The sequence below is a fragment of the Camelus dromedarius genome, chromosome 12 (assembly GCF_036321535.1).
Source record: "Camelus dromedarius isolate mCamDro1 chromosome 12, mCamDro1.pat, whole genome shotgun sequence".
Taxonomy (NCBI): domain Eukaryota; kingdom Metazoa; phylum Chordata; class Mammalia; order Artiodactyla; family Camelidae; genus Camelus; species Camelus dromedarius.
Window position 1 is genome coordinate 47858597 of NC_087447.1, and position 19199 is coordinate 47877795.

The 19199-nt window shown below is 49.2% G+C and overlaps 1 protein-coding gene across 4 annotated transcripts in view; it reads left to right on the forward strand.

The window, feature by feature from the left end:
- Nucleotides 1-19199, forward strand: part of P2RY6 (pyrimidinergic receptor P2Y6) — a 45460-nt gene that overhangs the window by 9089 nt on the left and 17172 nt on the right. The window contains exon 1 of one of the 4 annotated variants that reach the window (XM_031460298.2): nucleotides 1609-1668. The exons of 2 other annotated variants lie outside the window; for them this stretch is intronic. The gene's annotated coding sequence lies outside the window, so the exon portion shown is untranslated. Of the gene's footprint in view, nucleotides 1-1608; nucleotides 1669-10517; nucleotides 10668-19199 lie in introns of those variants that run through there. One more of the 4 variants, XM_010989271.3, reaches the window with a different exon arrangement.

Sequence of the window (19199 nt, forward strand, 5' to 3'; positions counted from 1 at the left end):
ATGGCACTTCCTCTGGGAAGTCTTCCTGAATCTCCCAATTTAAACTATATGCCTTCCCCTCCCATCTCCCTTATAATCTCTCCTCTAGCCCTTCAAGTTAACTGCTTAGCACTTACTGCAATGCATAATTTTGTCTTAATTTATGTGACTATTTAACATCTGGGGTCCCCCCCAGATGATAAACTCCATGAGGCCAGTGCTATCTCGACTGTCCTACTGATTTGCATCCTCAGTCCTAGCACAGAACCTGCAGCATCATGGGAACTCAGTAACTGCTGACTAAAAGCTGCAGTGGTAGCCAAGAGGAAGGGATGGCTTGTCTGAGAGCTACAGGTCAGGGGAGGTTTCAGAGATGAAAGGGAATTAGAAGCCACCGTCCATAAGAGATCTTAGGAGGTAAAAGAAAAGAAAAGAACAAAGAGGAGGAGGAATGTTGACACATGAGCACCAACTATGTGCCATATCTCATTATGCCATCCCAGTGTCACTCCCTCCTCCACCCCATCTTTAGTGTGATGTCTCACTAGCTGGATGGATGACCGGGGGTAAAATAATCCCCTTGAGCCTCAGTTTCTTAATCTGTAAAATGGATTTGTAACACTAAACTCCTGGGATTGTTATGAGGATGAGGGAATAGTGTATGGTGTGGAAAGTGCCACCAATCCATGCTTTAGGGATACTTGGGCTCTGGATTCAGACTGTCTGGGTTCAAATCTCAGGTCTGCCACTTACCAGCTGTGTGACCTTAGTCAGATCACTTCATCTCTCTGTGCTTGGGTTTCCCCACCCATAAAATAAGGATAATAATACTTCTGGAATTGCTATGAGGATTAAATGAGGTTATGTATTAAAACACCTAGCATGATACCTGGCACATAGATGCTCAAGAAATATGTTGATGTGGGCATTCAGGCCATATTCCTAAGGGCACCAGGACAGTAACCATTAATCCAAGTGGCATAAACAATTGAAAAAAACTAGGACATCAAGACATATGAAATATATCTCATGTGGTTTGTGGTGTGAATCCCACTACTTTAGGCTCATGCCTTGCACTTACATACTTGACTGCGTGAATCAAATAAAATGTACACTAAAGGCTAACATTTAATGATATGTGCACATGTATGTAAGTGTAGGCCTATAGAGAGAGAAAGAAAGAAAGAAAAGAAAGAAAGAAAGAGAAAGAAAGAAAAAAAGAAAGACAGACACCATCATCCCTCCCTCTCTACCAGAACTGTAGAATGTTAGAGCTAGAAAGTTGGAATCACCACTTAAGCCCTCACCCTCAGTACAAAGGGGGAACCTGAGGCCAAAGGAAGGTAGGAGAGGTGAAGGAATCTGGGCTGGAGTCCAGAGGTCCCGGGTCCCAGTCCAGAGCGCTGGCCCCTGCCGCCCGCTGCCTCTTCCAGAACTATCTATCACCTCCCTTGGGTCTCCAGCGGCCGGCAGCCCAGCCCGTCTGGGCGGGACTCCAGCGCGGGCTCAGCGGCCACCTGGCCACACCCCCTTCCCGCCCCTGCGCTCTCGCGGCGCGAGGATCCCGGACGCTCTGGGTTGGGGCTGCGGCCGCTGCCTACGCTGCGCCTCGGTTGGCTAGTTCGCCTCCCAGCGCCGGAAAGAGCGACGTCCCATCCCAGGCCCGGGGCACTGGTGCTGAGCGCCCAGGTGAGGGCTGTGCGGGGCGGGGGACAGACGGGCAGGCGGTGCCGGCGCGCGCGGGTACAGAGCAGGTCTGCCCACGTCAGGCTCGCATTGCGGCCCCAGGTGGGATTCCCGGGGATGAGAGTGTGGGTGTTGTGGGTCATGTGTGAGAGACTAGTGTGGGCAACGTGTGTGTACTAGGTTGTATGCAGTTAGTGCGTGGTGTATGCTTGGTGTGTCGAGTGTGACCAATGAATTGTGGTGTCGTCCGCTTGTAAGAAGTGTGTGTGGTCCCTATTTATAGATGTGAGTGACTGTGCTTGGGTAACCCTGGGGTTTCATTTGTGTGCTCACCGTGTGCGCTCGCTGTGTGGTGGGAGCCATCACACCATGGTGCATGCATGCGTGTTGTGACTGTTGTGAGATGTATTCTGTGTATGGCATATCCATGGCCCTGTGTAGTATGCCGAGCCAGGTAATGGAATGTGAAAGGCATTTGTGCAGCTCTTACCTACTTCTGACAATGTTTCCCATGACCCTAGGGTGGTTCTGACTTTTCCACCCAACACCCCTAAGGGCTTGGGAGAGTGAAAGCTTACCCCAGATCTGGGTGGAGAAAGTACAGCTAGTCCCATGCTCACCATCCCACAGGCGCGCACGCGCACACACACACACGAAAAGTTTTTTTGAAGTCTCATTGTTTAATCTTCAAAATTCATGTGGATTTTGCATTCCTGTCTGTAATATTCCTGCATTTGTTTGAATGTAAAAATACTGTTCTGGTAAGTTGACTCAAGCCTTGGTGATGAGGTGGGTTTATCCTGCTGGGAGCCCTCTGGCTCCTGTAGAGTAGGAATCCCCTACCTGTCCTCCAAACTGAAATGGCAGGACTTGGACCCCCTGGGGGAGTGCGGCCGTGTGGTTTGTATGTGGTATGTGCTGTGTGTGCATGTGTGCAGCAGAGTTGTGTGGTGGGAAGCTGGAGCTGTGTGTGAAGGAAAAGGTCACAGTGGCATGGGGGTGTGTCTTGCAAGGGGGAACCCTGGTAGGGTCTGTCTTGGTCATTTCTAGTGCAGGGGCAGGGAAGCTTGGCTTCTGGGGAGGAGCTGTGACCATCAATGTGGTTCTTACCCTCCCAGTGGGAAGGAGGTTCCTATAGCAAGCCATTACCTGGGACTGTCAAGGTGGTTGTGTTATCCAGGCTTGGTTTAAACCTCAGCTCTGGCACTCTCTACATGTAGGACTTTGGACAAAACCTTTCTGTGCCTCAGTTTCCTTCTTTGTACAATGGAGATGTTAATAGTATTTGTTACAAGGTTATTGTGAGGACTGACTGAGTTCCTGGATATAAAGGACTGGGCACATAAAACCCTTAACTGGTTATAAAACTATGATGATGGTGATGGAGCCCCCATGTAAGAAGGTCCCTTCCTGCTCTAAGAACTCTCAGTTTCCACAGAGCCAATGATTTCTCATGAGCTGGGCTGGTGGGAATCTGAGAGCCTGTCATTTAAGTATGTCTGGGGGATCCATTCCTGTCCCCAGACTCTATCACTGTTGAACTCTCAGTGATTATCTGGCTTCCGGGAAGATGAAGTCTGAAAGGCTAAGATGCTGCGTCTCTGGCAGGGCCAGGGATGGGGCGTGGGAGAGAGGCTGGGGGAGATGTGCCAGGGCAGCTATGGGGCTTGGATGGAGGCCTCTCTCCTGACAAACACCAGAGGAACAGAAAAATGCTGGCCTGTGCCCTTGAGTGTGTGTATGTGTGTGTGTGTGTGTGTGTGTGTGTGTGTGAGTGTGTGTGTGTTTGGGGACTGTCAGGGGCAGGGGCAAGAGTGCCCTCTGTCTGGAATGAGGAAAGTTAAGAAGAGCAGGATTAGGGATGTGTGGCCAGGCCAAGGCAGGCCCTGGGAGCTAGAGGGAGGCTGTGACGTCAAAGTTAGAGGAGGTGGGTCTGAATTCCAGACTGAAGTGGACCAGGAGACCCCTCAGCCTGGGCTTTGTTTGTGGGGGGAAATGTTTGCATTGGCAGAGCAAGATCCCTTGTTCCTGGTGACTTCACTGGGGCAGTTGAGAGAAGGTGCCCTGAGGCCTTGGAGGAGGAGGGGACATAAAAGGCAGTGTCTGGAGCTGTGGAAACATATTTAGGGAAGGCATCTAAATGTATCTGCCTTGGTGGCGGGGTGCTGTGATGGGTTGGCGACGAGGCTCAGGCCAGGGCTGCTGCAGACCACTGTCCCCACTGTCCCCAGGCAGGGAGTGCTTTAGCTGAGGAGGCCCTGGGTGCTGCTTCACGGGGTCTAGAGGACAGAGCCCTGCTGAGCACCAGGAGGCCCGGCCCAGCCCCCACTGGCTGGGTGACAAGGCCAGCTCTCTGATCTCAGCTGTCAGAGGTGGGTTGGAGTGATGATGTCACTTCTGTCCCTGATTTCCTTTGATCCATAATTCCAGCTATAATTGTTTATGATTCTCCAGCCCTGACCCTAAGAGTCTATAATCTCAACTCAAACATCCTAACAGTCTATAATCCAACTCCAACTTTCTGTTCTATAGCTATAACATTCCCTGATTCCAGTTCAGGTGTTCAAGGATTCTGACCCTGGCTCTTGAAAGTCTGAAACTTTCAAGCTTATAAACTACCAGGATATATGTACTAGAAGTCATTTCTGCAGAATTATTTGAGAGGCACCAGGAAAGGGCCCTCCATAGCCAGCCACAACCATTGGAGCTGCTCCTCTGGGGTGAGGGAAGGTCCCTGGTCCATGGCTACCAGGTGCCTGGGTGGGGTGACAGTGAGCCCAGAAACTCCTCTTCATCAGGGCAGTGGAAGTGCTTGGTGTGGCCCGTGGCTCAGGGGATGGTGGCCAAGGAGAGGAAATGGTTCAGATTCTGGGTTTTCATCACTCCCCACAGGATGAGGGAATTGTAGGATCACTGGGCTCCCAGAGGAGACATGAAGAGGAAGAAGGGAAAGAATAAGAAATGGGGCTGAAGAGACCCCCAAGGGCAAACCTCATTTTGTCTGAGAGACCTCTGAGCACCTTAGGTTGTAGAAAAGACTTGTGGTGTTAGCAAGAACAGCGCCCTCAATGAACAGCCGTATTTGAACTCAGCGTGTGCTGGGAAGTGGAGAGCTGACGGCCAGTCCTGGCTTCAGCTGTGTGACTTTGGACAAGTCACTTCCCTCTCCAGACCTCACTTGCCTCCTCTGGCAATCTGGTGCACAGGACGAAAACTCCCTTAACTCTCTCTCCTACCAAAGAGGACATCAGCACTGTTGTGAAAAACCTGATTCTAGGGCCAGCCTGTAAACATTAATCGAGTGAATAAGGAGGGAATGAACAAATGAATGATTCAATGGAGAGATGTGTAAATGTAGCATAAGGTGAAAGTGTACCATGATTTTGATTCCCCTTCCCTCCTCCCAGCTCAGCCTTAGCCCACGTGTGAGAAATTGGCCTCAGAACTTAAAGACTTGGGGGCGGGGCAGTGGAGGGGTGGGGATGTTTTCCTTTGACAAAACCTTGGATTGGCGGATGAGTTGAAGTGGTTGGGTGGGAGTGGGATCTCCCTGGGTGTCACCCACTGCACTGCAGCATTTCCTGAGCCCTGGGCAGCAGGCCTGCTGATTCGTGATGCTTTCCATGATTATTTGTCCATGACTACCCCTCAGCCCCCGAGCTGATGATTGAAGGAAGAAACTATAGCTTCAGGGGCAGCAGCTCCCCAAGGCTGAGGTGGTAAACAGGAGCCCCCAGGAGGTGGGTGGAAGAGTGGAGGCCAGAAGGGTCCAGGCCATGTGAGGTAGGGAGAGGGTAGGAGTGGCCCACGTCTGAGCAGGTGTTGGCATGAATGAAGAGGGGGTCAGGTAGCACACACTTACCAGGCACCTGCTGTGTGAGGTCGTGCCCAGTCCTTGCCTGTGTGCTCTCTGTTCTCCAGCCAGCCTGACAGGAGGGAGAGGTTGGGGTGTATCCTAGGCTTCTTCCTCATTTCTCCTTCTTCCTCACTTCCCCCATTCAGTTATCAAGCCCTACCAAACCTGCCTGTCAGATATCCTCCATTGGTCCCCTTGTCTCCATCCCTGTGACTCTGGTCCAGTCTAGAATCCTCACAGTCTCTCCACCTCCCACCTTTCACTTTGGCTGCCAGGAAGCTCAGTCATCCTCTCAGTCTAGGTTTCTTCTGCTGTTCTTCTGCTCTGCCTCTAATAGGATCATGTGGCTCTTGTTGGAGCTGCATCCAGCCATTTATGGACAGAGTTGTAGGCCCTAAAGGAATCAATAAGGAAAATCTGGTATTCCCTTGATTCTTACGAGGACATCCACTGGCTTTTGAGATTTTTCACATTTCATGGTTCCCACCCAGATATGGAGACATTGGTGCTGAACAGGGCAGGGTATTGGTTCACAGCAATGTGTTCAAATCCTGGCTCTGCTACTACTAGCTACATGAACCTTGGGCTAGTTACCTAACCACTCAGTGTGCCTCACTTTCCCATCTGTAATGTGGAGATTAAAAAAAAATGATGGTATCTACCTTGTGTGGCTTTGTGAGTGTTAAATGAGATGGCATAAGCACTGTGGTAAGCACTATGTTTGGCAGTATAGTTAGTAGCTGAGTGGGTCTTAGTCATCCTGGGAGGATCAGCAGGACAAGGGGCTGGCTCTGTATGGAATGTTCTATGTCAGTGCTTCTCAAATGTCAATGTCGGCCTGAATTCCTTGGGGATCTGATTCAGTAGGTCGAGGTAAGGCCTCCAGGCGCATTCCTAACCTGCTCTTAGATGATGCCAGTGCTCCTGAGGAAAGTTTATACTTTAATCTACGCTGTGAGGACCTGGCTGTGGTGGAGATCCATCGCGGAGACCCAAGGGGAATGGAGGACCTGGGACTGGTGTCCTGCCCAACCCATCCTGATACTCTGAGGAAGCTGGGCTCTGAGCTGAGTCTGAGACAAGGATCAATATGTTCTTCACCACTAGGTCATTGACACTTAGAAGGGCTCAATAAGTATAGGTTGAATGAATGAATGAACCAAAAATCTAGTGAAACGTGGGCTCCACAGGGTTGGCTGTGCTCCCTCTGCCTGGAAGTGGCCCTGTCCCTACGAGAATGCCTCTTTCTCACATTCTGCCCATTAAGCTCCCAAACCCAGAGTGATTAATTAGTCTGAAGCCTCACTTTGAGCTGGTGACAAACAGGGCCAGACAGGTCAGGGACCACAATCCTGAAGGGACTTTTGCCTGCTCTCTGAGCATTCCAGCCAGGGCTTGTGTGGGATGGCTGTAGAGATTGAGCCAGATGAACCATCTATGTCCTTGGGAACCCCTTGGCCCCTCTGGGAGGGAGCCCAGGAAGGGCCTGTGCATCTGAGGACTCAACTCTTCCCTCTCCATGTCTTTCCTGGTTCTGAAAGTTCTTTGTGTGAAACTTGCTGCTGAGCTGAGCCAGAGCCCTGCACGGTTATGTGGGTGCACATGTGCATGATGTCAGTGTGCTCCCTGTGTGGCAGGTGCTGGGGCACATACACGTGTGTGGACCTGTGTGGGTTGTATGGAGCTGTGTCGGGGTCTGGGTGCGCTATGTGTGCACCAGTGAAGGATCATACCCACGGACATGTGCCCCCTCCTCCTCTGCCAGTTCTCTATGGCCCCTCTGTGCTTTCCTACCATGGGAAACAGCAGACTCCAGACTCTGGACAAAATGAGATGCCGAGGTTGCAGAGAAAGAAAGCTGAGGTGCAGCAGGAGAACCAGCCTCCCCCTGTGAGGAGCCCAGCAAGCATTCTGCCTGCAAGCCTGAAGTGGGGTCAACTCCCTCCAGGATCTGATCTGAATCCCAGAGGGACCAAGTCTCTTGCTCAGACTGAGGCCAGGCCATTTCCTGTTTCAGACAGCGGACTGAGGGTAGTGTTTCCCTCCTGTCTCCTAGAAGCAGCAAGTGGCCAATGGGCAGTGGCCTTGGGTGCCTGGGATGTGCTGGACACCATTCCTGCTGGCCAGTGGCTCATCACAGGCCACAGGGACCCTTCTCAGCACTTGACTCATATAGGCAGGAATAGCTCCATTCTTCAGGGAGAGAAACCAAGGTTCAGGAAGGGGCAAGACCCACCCAAAGGAGTGTCCAGTGCTGTACTATGAACCCAGCCCAGGGTCAGGAGTGGGGACCCTGAGATCCAGCTGGCAGTGACTGCTTGGGGGTGGGTCCTTGAGAGGCAGGGTTCTAAGGCTGACTTGGCCAGTTTGTGGTAAACATCACCCACCAAGAACAAGTGGGGTGTAAGCTGTAAAGTGCTTGATTATTGTACCAGGATTGAAGGGTGCCAGCTAGTGACTGAGGGTAGCTCAGGAAGTAGCTATCAGGGAGTCAGTGCCCACAGGTGGAAGAGGGTCTGAGGACCCCAGGAGAAGGGCTTTGGCCTTGGGCACACCCCCATGAGGAGCCTACATTCAGGGCTAAGCTGGGAGAGCCTAAACCTGAGTTAATCCTGTAAGTCTTCCTCCTCCTCTTGTGTGACTGCTTTTGTTCCCTGGGGAAATCGAGAGCCTGTGGTGACCAGGAACACCACAAATCTCAGGCGGCATCTGGGCCTGCTTAGGACTGTGGCAAGAATTGCCAAGCCTGGGAAAACAAGGTCTATGAACTGGGGGTTTGTGGGCACTCCAGGAGTGGGCATGTGTGTGTACTACATGCAGAGACACGAGCACAGGCAAACACGTGTGAATAAACATATACACTCCAGGGCCACTCACATAGACACACACGTGTACCATTCCAAACACAAGCACTCTTGTGAATACATGTGCATCTTCCCAGTCAGACCCACACATAGCTGACACCTGCTATGACACACACACACACACCCCCATGCAGACATTCATGTAGGTACCTCCTCTCCTGGCCTGGGGGCCTGCAGTGTGGGATGCGTGACCCTCACAGTTACCTCAGGCTTACTCTCTCCTCCAGGAATAAGCTTTCCAGGCCTCCCAGCCTTGTCCCTTTCCAAGTCTCCTGCCTCACCTTCCCACCACAAGAACAGAGGAAGGGCTTTTGTGTCAGCTGCCAGCCCACTGGGTTAGGAGCAGAGGTGTCTTTGTCTTTTCTGAAGAACTGGTTCTGTGGAATTTTCACTTCTTTCCTGTCAAGGGTCAAAGGCCTGCTCTGGAGGCTTCCTCAGGGCCCCACAAGCTCAAGGAGGCTGGTTTTTAGACAAACAGGGATGTTGAGCAGGTAACAACCCCTGTCATGTGAGTGGTGCCTAAAAGTTTGCAGAAGGCCTTCTTGCCAGTGTCTAGCTCATTATTCATGATAGTCCTAAGATGTAGGTGCCTTAGTTTCCTCCCTTTAACAGATGAGAGAACTGAGGCCCAAAGAGGGATGGGACTGACCTGAGGTCACACAGCAAGATGAGGCAGAGTTGACCAAAACTTTAATCTCCTGGGCTTGGGCTGAGGGGAAGTGGTTTCAGTCTCCTGGGGCTTAGAGAAGACTTTGGCCTGCCAGAGCTTGGAGGATGGGGTAGGCTGGGGCTACCAAGTGAGCCCAATGGAGGAGCGCCTCCCAGGCCAGTGCTCTGCCGAGGCTCAGCCCTTAGTCCACCCTTGTGGACATGCCTGAGGAGAGGGCAGGAAGGAGAACAAAGACACTTTTGCCTTGCTGTGTGAAACAGGCAAGTCCCTGCCCCTCTCTGGGCCCAGCACCTTCTTTCTATAGAAAAACATCAGGCTTGGTTAGAGAATGCGCTCTCTCCGAGCCTGGGGAAATCTTCTGCAGGGCTGCGAGTCTAATGCAGGCCCTGGTGGTCCTGAGTTGTGACCTGTGCCCAGGGAGCCCTGGCCTTGGCCCCTGGCCTGCTGCTGAGATCCACCGAGGCTGAGCCTGGCACAGAGATGTGGGCTCAGGACCTGGGGTCTCCTCCAGGCTGGGCAGAAGGTGGTGTTGTGAGAAGAGGACCCAGCAAATTCAGATGGCGCCCATCCACCCCCTGGATTTCTGTCCCTAACTCTCCCTATGTTTCTCTATAGCTCTTGTCTCTGCCTGAGCTGTTCATTATTTAGTTAGTAACTAAAATGAACTAGTCTCCCTTGCTAGAATGTAAGTGCTTCAAGGGCAAGGGCTTTGTTCTGTGGTCCCAAGTGCCTTGAGCATTATCTGCACAGGGTAGTTGTCTTATAAGTACTTATAAAAAGGAAGCAGAGGAAGAGGAGGACTAATCTTATGGATGAGGAGGGACTGGCCCACACCCACCATTGATCTGAAGCAGAGACACCCTGGCTGCATTTCGTTAAGCCCAAGCGCAAAGACTGATGGGAGCTGGGGAAGGGGATGGTGGCCTGGGCTCCAACTTTTTCACCCAAATCACTCTCAATCTGAAGAGCTATCCTCAGTCCCCAGGGGGAGGGCATGGCATCTGGACCTGTGGGGCCAGAGCTATAGACAACAGAGCCATTCATCTCGGGGTCTCAGCCTCTTTTAACGGGCCTTCCAGGCACTGCCGAGAAAACCAGGTTAATTGTTCCCAATGGCAGCAATGTGCAGGGCCGGGATGCTCTCCAGACTTGAGAAAGGCTGGGAGAAGACTGAGGGGTGGGGTGGAGAGGAGGAGAAAAATGGTCATTTGATGAATGGCTACTCTAGGCCAAGCCCTGATCTTTAAATATCACCTCACTCAATCCTCCCAACGACCCTTTGATGATACCCATTCTGGGCTTGAGCACATTCAGAGGACAAAGTGGCTGCTCACAGCTGGGTAGTGGCTGGGACAGTCTTGGTATTAGGGACTTGAGCTGGAATGTTCTTGGGGTTTGGGCCCCAGCCCTGCCACTGGCCAGCTCTGTGCTGTAACAAGTTACTTCCCCTGCTCGGATTTCTCAGTTTCCTCATTGGCTGTCTCCCTGCACATCTGGGAGACATGCATGTGACAGTTTGTGGCACGGGAACTGGCTAGAAGCAGGGACTGCTCCAGGAGTCAGAATCTGCCTCAACGCTTGACAGATCAGCAAGGAGCTCGCTTTCTCCTGGGTGAGTGTTCTGGGCCCCTGCTTGAGAGTACAGAGCCCCCACCTCCCCTGGGAACTTGGTCCATTTGCAGCCTGGAGAGGGAGTGGGAACAGCTTGGGGGGGGGGGTCTTCCTTCCTTCCTTGGCCTGGCTCTGTGCCTTGAGCTGCAGGCTGTGCAGTGTGGAGGGCAGAAGAGATGGAGACACGGGGACTGGGCTGGGCTGTGGTGGAGGAGTGGAATAGCTCAGGCAGGATTGGGAACCACATAGGACTGGGTCTGAGTCCCAAGGACAGTTGCCCTTTATAGGCTTCAATTTGTAAAATGGGAGTAACAATGGTCTCCCCCTGAGTATTTGAAAACTGTCAAGTGTTGTATACTGGTGAGCATCCCTCAGGGAGGAGGCTGTGTCCCCGGGAGCCTGCAGCAGGCAGAGGCTAGGAAGGAGCAGGACCAGATAGGAGTCCACAGGAGAAGCCCCTGGGAAGCTCTTGCCTCCACCGTCCCAGATAATCTCAAGACAGCCTGGAGCTGACCCCATATGACTGGTGGGGAAAGTGAGTCTCTGAGTCCTGGTGTGATTTACTAAAGGGGAATGAAGCAGGGTGAACTAGTGTATCTGGGGGAGCTGGGTTAAAACTTTTCTGATGTTTCTGTTGCCATTCAACTCCCACGACACCACCACCAAAAGATAAAAATTGAGCAGCACAGCCCATGGGATGGGCCCTGGCCTCTTAAAGATATCGCAGATGCGTATCTCTTGCCAGCTCTAGAATGGGTCCTAAGCCAGTTCAAGGAGTCTCTCCACCTCTCAGTATCAAATGAGATGATAAATGAGAAGGCTCTTTGCAAACTGTAAAGTGCTGTGTTTCTGATGGTGCATCTGCGTGTGTGTGCAAGCCCTTGGGTGTATATGCCTAAGTGAGAGTGTGCAGCTTGTGAGCGTGTGTGCACAATCTCCTGGCCTGGCTGGTGGGGTAACTCCATGCTGCCCAAGGCTCCCTGTTTAGCTAGGACTCTTCTCCTCTAAACTTCTTGCAGTCTTTTTTCTGTGTTTCCTCATTGCTTCTTAGTTCACCAGAAGGGAGGGCGCCATGGTCCAGAAACCTAGCGATTGTCTGTGAGCCTGCTGACTCTTCTCCCCTCCTGCCCACCCCCACCGCCTCATCCTGTGGCTGCCCCTGGAGGCCTGGCTGCCTGTCGCTCCCAGCATGGCCCAGTCTGCAGGGCTGGCAGCTTGTCTGGCTCCTCTGTGTGGCCCACCTGCCACCGCTTTTCCCTCCAGTGCTCTGCACCAGCCACTCTCACATCATTGTCTCACTGAGTATTCACAACATCCCAGCATCCCCCCACCACCTGCCAGGTGCTCTTATTATTCTCATTTTATAGGCAAGGAAATGAAGTCTCAGTGGGGGAAATGGCTTTCCCAGAGTTACCCAGCCCAACTAGTAGCAGTGCTGGGGTTTCTACTCCTACCTCCAAAATTTATCCTAACTGTTGTGGCCTATCTAGCAGGGGTGTGCTGGCTGGTTGGCTAGACGAATAAATGAATAAATCACTCAATCGATATTGAGATGAAAGAGAAGGTTAAACAATGATAACAATGGCTATTGCTTAGTGAGCACCTACTTTGTGCTAAGTGCTTCACGTTAAAGCAAATGCAGGCAAGATTATGGTTTTCCCCATTTTGCAGTTGAGGAGGTTCAGAGAAGTTAAAGCATCTTGTCCAGTGTGGGACCTGGGATTCTAACTCATCCTCCCTAGAGGAGCAGAGCCTGGTGACAGGTGCCCATTGTGGCAAAGGCCAGGCAAGACTCTTAGGAAGTTATGTCTAAAGGGCTCTCCCCAGTGACACCCACCCCCACCCCTCCTGTCCCAGGGCCATTTCCCCATTTATCTCTGAAATGGGTTTCTATTTCAGTCTATGGTGGGGATCTGCTGGTCCAGATCTGACTGTTCCTCTCTGTTGGCACATCTAGTGAGAGCCAATGCCCTGGCCTGGGGACATGGCAGTATCTTCCTGTTCCTCCTGCCCCAGGGCCAGCCTTGTCCTTAACAGCTTCCATGGGATGGCAGGCCTGTGCAAGATGCAATAGTGGATCTGTGGAGATGGCCTGGGTGGGTCAGTGGCATCTGTACCCAGCCCTGTGCTGGCTGCCAGGGACCCAGAGAGGAGTAGAGCCAGCCCTTTGCTTAGAGGACTCATGGGCTGGGTACTGAGGCCTGGGTGGATTAAGTCTGTAGTAGTGGGGAAAGAGCTTGGCATCCTGACTCCCAGTGCAACACTGATTTTCATGGCCTGGGACAGAGCAGGAGCTGTTCTGTGGCCCCAGGAGAGAGCTGACATGTGGAGTCTAGGAAGCAGATCTCAGCTCCAGGGGATGATATTATCTCTTTCAAGCCAGGAGGATGAGAATCAGCTGGTCAGGTCAGCCTGAAATTCCCTGAGGGCCTTCTGTTGGGGGACAGGATAGGGGTAGGGGACACTCTTCAAAGGGAAAAGAAATCAGATGCTGAAATCCGAGCTGGGTTTAAATCTAGATACTAGCATTTGCTGGCTGTTGGCTGACAAGTTATTTAACTTCTTGGAATCTTAGTTTCCTCATTTGTAAAATGGGATAATAGTATCTACCTGGCCAGCTCATGGAGTGTATAAAACAAGATAATGCACATAAAATTACTTGTAGGTGTTTAGGAAGTTTGAGTTCACTTCCCTCCTCACCCTGGAGAGCTCTTCATCTGAGGGAGGGGATATTCCTTTAGGCAGCAGCTAGTCTGATTGTTGAGGCAAGAGACAAAACTTGTAAGATGTTAGAAATGAACTCCCCGGATTCACCAACACTTGACACCGTGGTGCACAGTCTTATTTCTCATGTCACAAAGGGGAGATACAGACACAGAGAGGCTGATGTGTAAGGCAGCCTCAAACACCTCTGCTGTAGAAAGTTGCTAGAATAAAACAGACAGATTAAAATCTGCACAGTCCCCAGCCTCCTGACCAAGCTGGAAACCTCCCTGTCAGACTTTCAGACTTAGATTCACTGAGGACCTACTTTGTGCTAGGCCCACATTATAGCTTTATTATAGGCTTATCTTTACAATAACAGCAACAACCATGAAAGGTTAATACCGTACCCACGTTTAGTAAGTGGGGAAGCTGAGACTGAGTGTTACACTACGTGCTCAAGGTCATACAGCTAATAGAAGCAGAGGGAGGATTCGAACCCAGGACACTCTGGCCCTGAAACCCATGACTCTCCTACTCCATAGGGTACTTGTTCCACAAAAGATATCAGGCCTCATATCAGAAATACATAAAATAAAAAGACAAAATATAAATGACAACATAAAAAGAGGTAATTAGGGAAATATAAATCAAAATCACAATATGATACCAACTTATACCTAGTAAGATGGCTATCAAGAAAAAGACGGACAATAAGAAGTGTTGGTGAGGATATGGAGAAACTGGAACTCTCAAACAGTGCTGGTAGGAATGTGAAATGGTGTAGCCACTTTGGAAAAACTTGTCAGTTCCTCAAAAATTAAACGTAGAGTTACCATATGACTCAGCAGTTCTATTCTTAGGTATATACCCAAGAAAATTGAAAGCATACATTCACATGAAAACTTGCATACAAATAGTCATAGCTGTGTTATTCATAATAGCCAGAAAGTGGAAACAACCCAAATGTTCATCAATTGATGAAGGAGTAGACAAATATGGTATATCCATAAAATGGAATATTATTCACCTATAAAAATGAAATTCTAATCCATGCTACAGCAGGGTGAACCTTGAAGACATTGTGCTAAGTGAAATGAGCCAGAAACAAAATGGTGCCTATTATATGATTTAATTTATGTGAAATATCTGGAATGGGCAAATCCATAAATATAGAAGGTAGATAGGTAGTTTCTACAAGATGGAAGGAGAGAGGAATAAGGAGTAACTGCTAATGAGTACAGGCTTTCTTTTGTGGTAGTGAAAATGTTCTCAAATTAGGTAGTGGTGATGGTTGCACAGTCTAAAGAATATACTAAAAACCACTGAACTGTACACTTTGAAAGGGTGAATTTTAGGTGCATTATATCTTAATTAAAAAAAAATACAGGAGCGAGAATATACAAGTTACATAGAACTTGAGACTAACGTCGGTCCTAAGGTAGGAACATAGGGAAACTCAACTACAAGCTTCCTGGCAGCTGGAGTGAAAAGGGAGAAACAGCCTCCAAGAGGAAGAAAGTGCTAGCTTGTTAGGGAAACCCACTTTTCCAGGATGTAGCTCTCGGGCAAGATTCCCACAAGGCTACCTTGCCTATCATAATGACTTGTCAAAAACACCAGTTTCCTAAATCTCCCACCTGAGATTCTGATGCAAGTAGCATTAGGGACTATGAAGGGCCTGAGATGTTACCACACTTACAAGCAAAAAATTAGCCTACTACAGTTCCATGGATGCTGGCAGAAGGACTAAGACTCCTAGCTAGAGACAAAGAACTCTGTTCCTCACATCAGTGGCAGCAGGGAGAATGTCAGTATTAGCACTGGTTCCTCAAGCCCCAATTCCCACAAGGCATTGCAAGGGCCAGATAATACCTGCCCATGCAGTGGGTTGCATTGCAAGACAGGAATCCAGACCTGAGGCAACTCAAATCTTTTCTAATGAGCAGTAAGCCTGCCTGACATTTGCCCCACAGGAAGACATTATCTCTGTCATGACAGACAGCCAACAAAACTGCCTTGTGCTCCAGAGGGAGACACTGTCACTATCTTCCAGGTCTATATGCTATGTATACGTCGCTGAAAAGATCTTCTGGAATAAAGGCAGTCTGTCTCTGCTCGATAGACAGGCCAAAATCTGAGAGACCCATGAAGAATTGTCTCCTGACAGACACATAGATACAATGGTCAGGGCTGTTTTCGTTTGTTATTGTGGTAAAATATACATAACATAAAATTAACCTTTTTTTTTATCATTTTTTTGGTCGGAAGATATACATAACATAAAATGAACCATTTTTACTCACAACACTTCTGACACCAAATATGTGGGGGGGGGGGTTTCTCTTGACACCAGCTAATTCTGACATCATCTCTGAGGGTTAGTGCGGACCCCTTAGGTTAAGGGCTAAGTCTCACAAGACAAGACTACCTCCCCTGCCCAGCCCCTGCCAAATTCAGATACCAGTCACAAGTCCTGAGCCTCCTGTACTTTTGACTGGCTATAAATCAGGAGTTTCCATGACCCCCTCCTAGGGTTCAATAATTCACTAGAATGGCTCACAGAAATCAGGAAAGCATTTTATTTAACTATCACCAGATTATTATAAAGGATACAACTCAGAAACAGCCAATGGAAGAGATGCACAGGGCAAAGTATAGGGGGAGGGGCCAGGAACGTCCATGCTCCCTCTGGGTGGGCGATCCTCCCAGCACTGCGATGTGTTCACCAACCCAGAAGCTCTCAGAACACTGTTGTTTAGGGTTTTCCTTGGAGGCTTCATAATGGAGGCACAATTGTTTATATCATTGGCCATTGGTGACTGAACTCAATTCAATCTCTAGCCCCTCTCCCCTCCCTGGAGGTTAGGGATCGAGGCTCAAAGTTCTAAGCTCATCAAGCTTTGTTCAGCCTCCATCCTGAAGTTATCCAGGGGCCTGCCAAGAGTTAACAAAAGATGCTCCTATCGGGAAATTCCAAGGGATTTAGGAGCTCTGTGTCAGGAACCAGGGGCAAAGACAAAATATATATTTCTTATGCCATACATAAAATTTTCCATTTTAACCTTTTTGAGTATACAGTTCAGTGGCATTAAGCACATTTACATTGTTGTGGAACTATCAGCACTATCCAAATTGAAAACTTTTTTGTCCCAAAATGGAACACTGTACCCATTAAACAATAACTCTCTATTTCTCTCTCCTCCAGCCCACTATTCTACTTTCTGTCTCTATGAATTTGAGTAATCTAGGTGCCTCATATAAGTGGAATCATACAATATTTGGCCTTTTGTATCTGGCTTATTTCACTTAGGGTATTTTCAAGGTTCATCTGCGTTATATCATGTATTAGAATTTCCTTCCTTTTTAATGCTGACTAATATCCCATTGTATGTATATAAAACCATTTGTTTACCTGTTCTTCCATCGATGGACATTTAGGTTGTTTTCATCTTTGGGCTATTATAAATAATGTTGTTGTGAACCTTGGTGTATAAATATCTGAGTCCCTGATTTCAGTTCTTTTCACCTAGAAGTGAAATTGCTGGATCTTTTAGTCATTCTATGTTTGTTTGTTTGTTTGTTTTTGAGGAACTGCCATACTGTTTTTCACAGATCTGCACTATTTTTACATTCCCACCAGCAATGTGCAAGGGTTCCAGTAGCTCCACATCCCTACCAACATGTTATTTTCCATTTTTTCTTACATAGCCATCCTGATGAGTGTGAGGTAATATAGTTTTGATGTGCATTTCCCTAATGATTAGTGATGTTGAGCATCCTTGCCCATGTTCATTAGCCATTTGGATATATTCTTTAGAGAATGTCTATTCAAATCTTTTCCCAATTTTTGAGTTTGGTTGTTTTTTGTTGTTGAGTTGCAAAAGTTATATATATATATTTTTCTGGGTATTTATCCCTTATCAGGTATATTGCTTGCAAATATTTTCTCTCATTCTGTGGGTTGCCTTTTCATTCTGTTGATGGCATCCTTTGATGCACAAAAGTTTTTTAATTTTGATGAAATCCAGTTTATCTATTTTTTCTTTTGTTGCCTGTGCTTTTGGTGTCATAGTGGTCAGGCCTGTTTTTATTGCACATGACAAATGCAACTAATTTGGGCAAGAACGGTATTAGTGAATGTAAAGGAAAATTCAAAGGCTGACCTAGCTCAGACACGGTTAGAGCCAGCAGTTACAGTGATGCCATCAGAACTCTCTCTTTTTGTACACTTTCTCCTGATTTTCTACTGGTTCCTACACTCTCATCCAAATTTTTCCAGAAGCATCAGGCTTCCATGACCCTCATAGCTAATAATCCTGGGAAAGAACCTTTCACGCTGGTTCCACCAAAATGCTGGAGTAGACGCTAATTGGTTTCCCCTGAACCAATCACTGGTTAAGGGTCTAGATAGATGCTCTGATTGATCAGCTCTGGGTCAGATGCCTGCCTTGAATGAGCAAGATTACCATGGAATGGAGGAGGGGGCTCCCCATTTCACAAGCTGCTTGACAGGCAAACATTCTTCCCCCAAAGTGGTCCAGGAATCTGATGGGTAGCAGGGTTGGGAGGCTTTGTTTGACAGGACATGCCTCACCTCAGATTTCCCATGGGGGCACTGGAAGTAGAAGGAATCCTTTTAGTTGGTCCCTGAAGACTTCCTGGAGGAGGCAGCATTTATGGTGCCCTGTGATTAGTAGGAGGCTGAGCCCAAGCAATCTGGGTCCCAGGCAGATTAAGCAGAGCAATGGAGGGGCTGAATTTCCCTGCCACCTGAGAACCTCCCTACACTAACCCTCGTGTACTGTAGGAGCTAAGACTGTGAACTCTGGAGCCAGACTGCCTGGGCTCATAGCCCAGTAGCCATTCCTTCTACCTCTGCTACCTTGGGCAAGTCAGCTAAGCTCGCTGTGCCTTGGTTTTTCACTTGAGGTATAAAATGGAGATAATACCAGTCTTATCTCGCAGGGTCATTATGAGGATTAAACAGGGTACTGTACATCCGGCACAGAGTAATAGTTCAATACTTGTATCATTTATTATAAGTTTGGGCCTCTTTTCTGACCGCATTTGCTGGTACACTGGCTGCTCCAGCTGTGTTCACCGTTCTTCAGTGTGTTTCACCCAGCCTCTGCCCTTACTGTTCTCTCTGCCTGGAATGCCATTTTCCTCTATGTGCACTTGGCCATTTCGTTGCTGCCGCCTCCACCATGCCTTCCCTGCCTGCCGAATCATCCCTCCCTGCCTGGGCTCCCACAGGGCTCTGGCGCAGGACGTCTGCCTCGGATTGCAGGCCTTCATGTACACGTCCTTTGTCTATGCTGAGCTCCTGAGTATAGGACCTGGGGCTCCTGTGTTGTTGAATTCACAGTGGGAACCTGCCAGCTGCAGTGTGGGGAGAGGGCTATCCAGGGGCAGAAACAGCACTGACCGTGGCACAGAGGAGAGCACAGCTGGTCCCAGAAAGTGAAAGTAGTTCAGGGCCCTGCAGGTTGCATGCGAGGGGCAGGCATGAGTGCTGAGAACAGAGAGGTCAGCAGGACCCGGGTTTGCCCTTATCCTCAGGCTCTGGGAAGCCATAAAATGCTTAGGCAGGACAATGATTAGGTTAGATTTTTGCTGAGCAAGAACCCCTCTAGCTGCAGAAAAGGATGGATTGGCCGGGGAGGTGGAAGACAGAGCATGAGATGGCCGCCAACTAAGTTGAGGCAGGGACCACAGGATAAGAGGAGGGGATAGTCTGACAAATGCAAAGATGGAGAACACACAGGGCTTGATGAATGGTTTGAAGTGGGGCCTCCCTGGGTTTTCCCACAGGGAAAATGGCAAT